General features: G+C 50.8%; 1 long non-coding RNA gene across 1 annotated transcript; it reads left to right on the forward strand.

The window, feature by feature from the left end:
* The first annotated feature begins 287 nt into the window (after positions 1 to 287).
* Positions 288 to 2,474, forward strand: LOC144141562 (uncharacterized). The gene is made up of 3 exons (XR_013316641.1): positions 288 to 774; positions 1,600 to 1,753; positions 2,199 to 2,474. It is a non-coding gene; the product is annotated as an uncharacterized LOC144141562 (long non-coding RNA).
* Positions 2,475 to 5,936: the final 3,462 nt, after the last annotated feature.

The following is a 5,936-nucleotide window of genomic DNA, read 5'->3' on the forward strand; positions in this document are numbered from 1 at the left end:
CTCCTCCTTCTTGTGACCCGAATTCGTTATGTCCTACAGGTGTTACGTTGCTCTCGACTCAGGATACAGGCTTTTCACCAGATTTTTGCAACCTTCATTTAGTGTTCGCGTAGTTGAGCCACTGCGTCGCGAAAACCTTTTTCTTCAGGTTGTGCGAGGGGGAATTGGGCTTGTTCATCTTTTTGTTTCGCAGCTTCTTTCTCGTTTATTGTATACACTGTAAAAACTGGCCGTCACTTTAACGGCCAAGTGACCGTGATTTTTGACAGGAAGTCGACGTAAATGGTGAAGACTGTTGTTTCGCCGTCAACTCGATGGGAGAGGGGATAGAACAAGGAGCGAAAGGAAACAAACAAACTGACTTCAGTAATACAGCACTCTGATTGGCCGCCCAAGGCGGCTCTCGCAGTCGCCGGTGGGGCCTTTTGCTTTTTCTCTTGTTCGACGCCGGATTGTCGAAGAACGCTTCCTTTGTAGGGGACCCTTCCGAGAGGCACCGCTGCCTGTTGCTGGGGGGAGTGGGGGTCCTTCCAGGGACGCTTCCTTTGTCTCCCGTCGCGGCGGCCGCCGCCGCCCGCGCGATCGGGGGAGGAGAAAGGAAGGGACATTTTCTTCTGTTTTCGGAAAGCGTCTGGGTTGCCCTCCTTTCCCATGTCGGGGGCTCACACATACTTCTTTGAAACTGCGACGGAGCAAACGTCTCTTTTCTGGTCTCCTTCAGCAAGCAGCCATGCGCGCGGAGCTGCAGCAACAGAGCAAGTGCATCTGATTGCGGTAAGTGAACGATTTACAGCATCAAGAAATTTTTCCTTGCAAAAAAAAAATAATAATAACTAAAATCTGCGAACGCAATAATTGTGAAGCAAGTTCAAGTGTGCAGAGTATATTGGCTCGAATAGTATGAGGACCGTCGTGTCAGAAACTGGAACCGTGTTTCTGCATCTGTAGCTTGAACAGGGCAGCACGCTCGTCGGTGCGAGCGGTCGGCGAGGGATAACTGCGCCGTGAGAACGATGACCACCATCGCGCCGGCCGCTGCACGGCCTGGAGCTTTTACTTTTTCTAGCACTTTTAATTGTCCCCAAACAGGAAACGCGTTTGCGTTTTGATGAGTTTTGTCTCCAACTGACACAGTTTCGAAATGTCGACATGGGAAGAAATGGGCGGGAATAGACAGCGGCTGATTTCGGCACCGCAGTAGGCGGGCATTTTGTTAAGTGCACGACGAGTATGTATTGTTGTAATATAATTTTGCGCGAAACAACGCTTTTGATCGTGCCCGCGCACCTGCCGAAACTCGGTAATAAGCAATGACTTGTCGCTTGTTCACGCCGCAGCACTGTTTCCGAAAGTTGGGGTGGGGAAGGGTAGGGGGCTGTCGACTCTTTCATCGGGTCGTGCAAAGGGCAGAAAGCGAGCAGACTAACGACTGCTTAAACTTTACGGGCCAAAAGCTTCTGGACACATGTAAACTCTGCGCGTCTTTTTTTCTCGTGCGTCGCCTTCTTGTGCAAAGTACGTATAACTGTTACTCGCGATCGTTGCATCGCTCCTTCAACTGCGACGGTACGTAAGTGCAGTAATTTTGTCGCCATGCAGGCTCGAAGATGGGTGGACTCCAGCGGGTCTTCATAGCAGTCGACGGCACCACAATACTGTGAAGCAGGAAGTGTCACCCGTCATCGTGGATTCTTCATGTTCAACGTCTGTTACCGACACGGCCACCCTCACTCTGACGATTGAGTTTGCAAAGGTAAATGAGTGTGGAACAACTTCATCTCGATAACGGTTAAAGTTTTATTATCTTTCTCATCGTTGCGGCCACGTACTAAAGAAAGCTACTGTGACTTTCTGGCAGCTTCCTTTGTTCTGTGGTTACACAGCGCGACGTGACTTATTGAAATGTGGTTGTTATTTTTTATCTTTTTACGCCAGTTTTATGCACATACTACGTATACCAAACTTTTTCCATTTAACTTTTGCACAGCTAGTATTTTTGAAAAGTTGCTGTCTTCCTAAAGCTAACGGAAAAGATGCTGTTTCGATTGGATTAACATATTGTCATATTTGTTTGCATTGTCCACCACCTGCTTTTGTGTAGGTTGATCCCTTTTTGTTGTCTATTATATGTAATTTTGTCCAAATACCATTAATATCATGTTCCACCTAATCACAATACCAACTGTTCTATTTTTCAGGTGCTGTGGCCAATGGCTTTTCAGGAAATCAACAGGAAAGCCACAAGTCTGCTGTGCATTCCTGCATCCATTCTGCTATGTACCATTCTGCAGCAATAAATACGTGAGCACTGAAGCTAATCGTCGTAGCATCTTTTATCAGTTACTGCCCACAGAATGTGAAAATTGGACAGTTCAGCCGAAGACTACATTTTACTTAAATTTGACGTCTAAATGACGGTTTGCTGTGAAACACTCAGGCCGTCATATTGACGGGCCATTTGTATTTCATATTGACAAGGAAACGTCAAAATGACGTAATGAAAAAACGTGAGCCCGTCATTTTGACGACAAATTTGTATTTCAGGATGACAAGTAAGACGTCAAAATGACTAAAAACGCCATCATTTGGTATTGACGACCACCCGTCAATTTGACAGCCAACCGCTTGGAAATAGAGCTGCCAGAACTTTTTCGTCATTTTGACCAAATTTTTTTTACAGTGTACTTTCGAGATGTTCAGCATCCTTTTTTGAAAGCTGTAGTGAAAACACGTCTTGCGCATTTTCTCGCTGATATTGTGGTGTCTTGGAGGCTCACTAAGAGGGTTCAACTTACATTTGTTGTTACTTCTTGTGTTCGTGACGGTGGCATTCATGGTTATCTACGTGAGGACAAGAAGAGAGCGGAGTGGGTGAGGGAGCAAACGCGTGTTAAGGATATATTAGTAGAAATTAGTAAAAAGAAATGGACATGCGCATGGCATGTAATGTGAAGGCAAGATAACCGTTGGTCATTAAGGGTAACAGAGTGGATCTATTCTGGCCTCGCGGTACGCGATTCGACGGGGTCGATGCGTCCGCTATCCATAAAGATAACGGGTAAACATTAGAAGGATTAAAAGGCAAAACTTTAATTACGAATAAATGAAAAACAAGAAAAGGTTACAAGTGGAAAAAAAATAAAGGTTCCTTCTTCTGCTCAGCTCCGTAAAAAAAGTGGTGCCGTCTCGAGGGCTGGCAGCGGCAGACTGGTGTTCGTGGCGTCTGTGGACCAAGACGCAGCACGGTTCTGCGAAACGTAACTTAACACCTCGCAGGGGTCGCAGGACAGCGGGAGAAACGGGCCGAATTCCTTTTCCAGCCGTCCCCGGCTCGGGGAGGGAAGGAGAAGCGCGCACACACAAGCACAAGAACAAAAACAAAACACGCGTTTCCCCCTCCGAGGGACACCGGCCGGCTCGGAGTTCAGAGTTTGTGGAGCCTCGCTGCGCGTCGATGAATGCGAGCAGAACACTCCCCGTCTGGTGTCAAGCCTGTTCGACACCACCGCTACTTGCCGGGCGAAAACAAGTGCACAACTTAGGTGATGGGTCTGGAGAAAGTGGTTGGGGTTCCTTTTCTCCCTTCAGCAAGACGTATTTTGGCGCAAGACTTTTCGTCGTCCTCGTTGTTCACTTGAGTGCGTGTGGAGCAGACTTGTTTCGGGTCGGTCTGAGAGTTTTCGTTTTCGAAGGCTTCATCTGAGAATTGGCTTGCGGGTGGATGAAATGCTGTATCATGGTCGCCAGCTCCACATAGATGGCACTTCACAACTGCCCGGCACTGCATCGCTGAGTGATCTGTCGACTTACAACAATGGAGACAGATTCCTCGTTGTCTGAGGAATTGCGCTCGTTCAGCCAAGCCTTTCATGCGGAAGGCGCGGCACCCCGCGAGGGGGTGAGGTCTCCTATGCAGGGGACACCACGCGTCCAGATTGTGTTCATCATGCCGCTCAGTACGGGTGCCCGGTTTCTGTTGGTCCGTTGAGGAAGCAGAATCAACGTCTGTCTTCCAGGTACAGATAAAAGGGGTTCCGTGAGGCGGCTTGGAGTCTTGGTTCACTCTTCGTGGGTTGGATGCAGCAGAAGCATCATTGCGGTTGGGCATGAAGCTAGGGTCGTTTCTCATGCTTGCCTCGTCCATGATGAAGCTTGCGAAGAAAGAAAAGGGCGGAAATGCGGTGTTGTTTTCCCTTTTGTATTTGCAGCCCACGGACATCCACTTTTCCTGAAGCCAAGGGGGCAGCTTTGAGACGATCGAGTTAACTCCACGGGCGGAATCAAGGTATTTGAGTCCCGCAAGATATGGATCTCTCTTTGCCACCTCTAGCTCGTGGAGCAAGTCCGAGAGTTCTTGCAGCCTCACGTTGTCTCGGGGAGAGAGCTTTGGGAACTCCTCCAGCCTATACTTAGCAACGCGTCTTCAACCACCTCAGGGCGCCCGTAGTTGTCGTCCAAACGTTTCCAAACGACGTTCAAGCCCGCTGTGAAGTTGTCGACGTGCACCGATCTGAGCCTCTTGGCCTGCGCTGATGAGTTCGGACCCAGCCACTTGATCAGGAGGTCAAGCTCTTCTTGAGAAGATAGATCGAGGCCCCGGATCACCACTTTAAATGACGATTTCCAAGCCCGATAGCTGTCAGGTTTGTCGTCAAATATGGCGAGGCCGGTGGAAACCATATCCCTACGACACAGGTACCGCATGACGCCAGCCAACTCCACGCCTGCGTTCGGCGGGGCCAGATTTGGCGGCGGTGGCCGCTGATGGGCCTGCGAAGCCGACAAGTACTGGGGTTCTGAGTGGCTGCTACTACGGCGACCGTCGCCAGGCACGGGGGGCGCGGGTACGAGATCCATGGCATGCAGACTTGCTTGTTCTGCGACGTAACTCTCCGTGCGCTGCGCAACGTCTAGGGGAGGGAGTGAGCGGGCACACTCCCCGCCATCCTGCTCCGCCGCTGCCTCCAAAACCACCGCCTGTGCCTCAGCAGCCGCAGCCTCCTTCTCGTGCTGAAGGAGTTGAAGTTCAGCGTCCAGCTTCGCCCTTTCAAGTTTCATAGCTGCCTCCTTTCGAACGAAAGAGGCTCTCGCTAGGGCGGCCTGTGCCTGTGCACGTGCCTGCGCAGCAACCATGATTATCGTAGGCGAGTTCGTTCGCCGCGATCTCGAAGAAGTAACCGAGCGAGCGGATGACACCCGGGACATTGTCTCCTCTTTTCGACCGTTCTCCCTCTCGCCGTCTCGTTCGTCTTCGCTCTCGCGTAACCTTTTGCGGGCGGTAGCAACTCGGTCTGCGTCGACGGCCCTGTGAAGCTGCAGTTCGCTAAGGCTTTCAGCAGTGCCAGTAGTTAACAGGAACGCGGCGTACGTGTCACTGGCCTCTTGATATTGAAGGAATGTGTCCCGAAGCCTTGTTGTAGTTGCCCCGCTGTCAGCTACATTAGCCAGTGGAAATGGACTTATGGCTCTTTCCACACTTCTCCATGACGCGTCGACTGTACGACAATGCCGGTCGCAGCTCGTCTCGTAATTTTCTTGAGCCTTGAGAGAGAGCGTAGTGGCTCGTCGCGGTCTAGAGCTAGCTTCCCGTGGCTCGTCTTCTGTGGCGGAGCTCGTTTTTTCAGTCTGACTGGTCAGCTCGTGTGGATCCATTAAGGCTTGCCACCTCTTTCGCAGAGTACCCTCCGTTCAATGGAAAAGTCACTTGCGTAGAATGCGAAGCTGACTAGTAGGTATCAAGGTGAGCCTACCTTGCCGTTGGTTGCCCTTGCTTCGTGGTGGCCGCTGAACGTCGGGCTGTCCTTGCAGAAGGTGCTGTCATGGGCGAGCCGTCGACGGAAGGCTTCCCGTGGTGACGTAATCCTTTGCGTTGGCGGACCTGACGGTTGCGGCCGAAGCGGGAGACTTCACTTTTTTTACTATTCTGGCCTCGCGTT

This window comes from Haemaphysalis longicornis, unplaced genomic scaffold (genome assembly GCF_048455015.1).
Source record: "Haemaphysalis longicornis isolate Haplotype H1 unplaced genomic scaffold, Haemaphysalis longicornis Haplotype H1 scaffold_6, whole genome shotgun sequence".
Taxonomy (NCBI): Eukaryota; Metazoa; Arthropoda; class Arachnida; order Ixodida; family Ixodidae; genus Haemaphysalis; species Haemaphysalis longicornis.